The sequence below is a fragment of the Vitis vinifera genome, chromosome 1, assembly GCF_030704535.1.
Source record: "Vitis vinifera cultivar Pinot Noir 40024 chromosome 1, ASM3070453v1".
Taxonomy (NCBI): domain Eukaryota; kingdom Viridiplantae; phylum Streptophyta; class Magnoliopsida; order Vitales; family Vitaceae; genus Vitis; species Vitis vinifera.
In genome coordinates, this window is record NC_081805.1 from 14,436,676 (window position 1) to 14,437,511 (window position 836).

General features: G+C 42.6%; 1 pseudogene; it reads right to left on the reverse strand.

The window, feature by feature from the left end:
- Positions 1 to 526: 526 nt before the first annotated feature.
- Positions 527 to 619, reverse strand: LOC132254683 (small nucleolar RNA R71; annotated as a pseudogene).
- Between the last annotated feature and the right edge of the window lie 217 nt (positions 620 to 836).

Below are 836 nucleotides of genomic sequence, written 5' to 3' on the forward strand. Positions count from 1 at the left end.
CTATTGGATTCGGGACCAAGAGGGAAGACTAGTAAGGATAGAGAATCCTCAAGACACAGAGTTGGATATCTGTGTAAACATCATGGACCCTCCACAAGAGGATCAGAATTCTCAACACGGTCAAGGGGATAATCAAAATGCATATTTATCCATGAGGGATAGAATGCACCCACCAAGGATGAGTGCACCCACCAAGGTTGAGTGCACCCTCATGCATCGTACCTCCTCTTGAGCAGCTGATTATAAGGCCCCATATTGTGCCCCTCCTACCAAATTTCCATGGAATGGAGAGTGAGAACCCATATGCTCACATCAAGGAGTTTGAGGAGGTGTGCAATACTTTTAGAGAGGGAGGAGCTTCAATAGACTTGATGAGACTCAAGTTATTCCCTTTTACTTTGAAGGACAAGGCAAAAATATGGCTTAACTCTTTAAGGCCAAGGAGCATAAGGAATTGGGTTGATCTTCAAGCCGAATTTTTGAAGAAAATTTTCCCCACCCATAGGACCAATGGGTTGAAGAGACAAATCTCAAACTTTTCTGCAAAAGAAAATGAGAAGTTCTATGAATGTTGGGAAAGGTATATGGAGGTCATCAATGCTTGTCCTCATCATGGATTTGATACATGCCTCTTGGTGAGCTATTTTTATGATGGGATGTCTTCCTCCATGAAGCAAATTCTTGAAACCATGTGTGGGGGAGATTTTATGAGTAAGAATCCGGAAGAAGCCATGGACTTTTTAAGTTATGTATCTGAGGTATCAAGAGGATGGGATGAGCCCAACTCAAGAGAAATGGGAAGGATGAAAGCTCCTGTAAATCCAAAGGGTGGAATG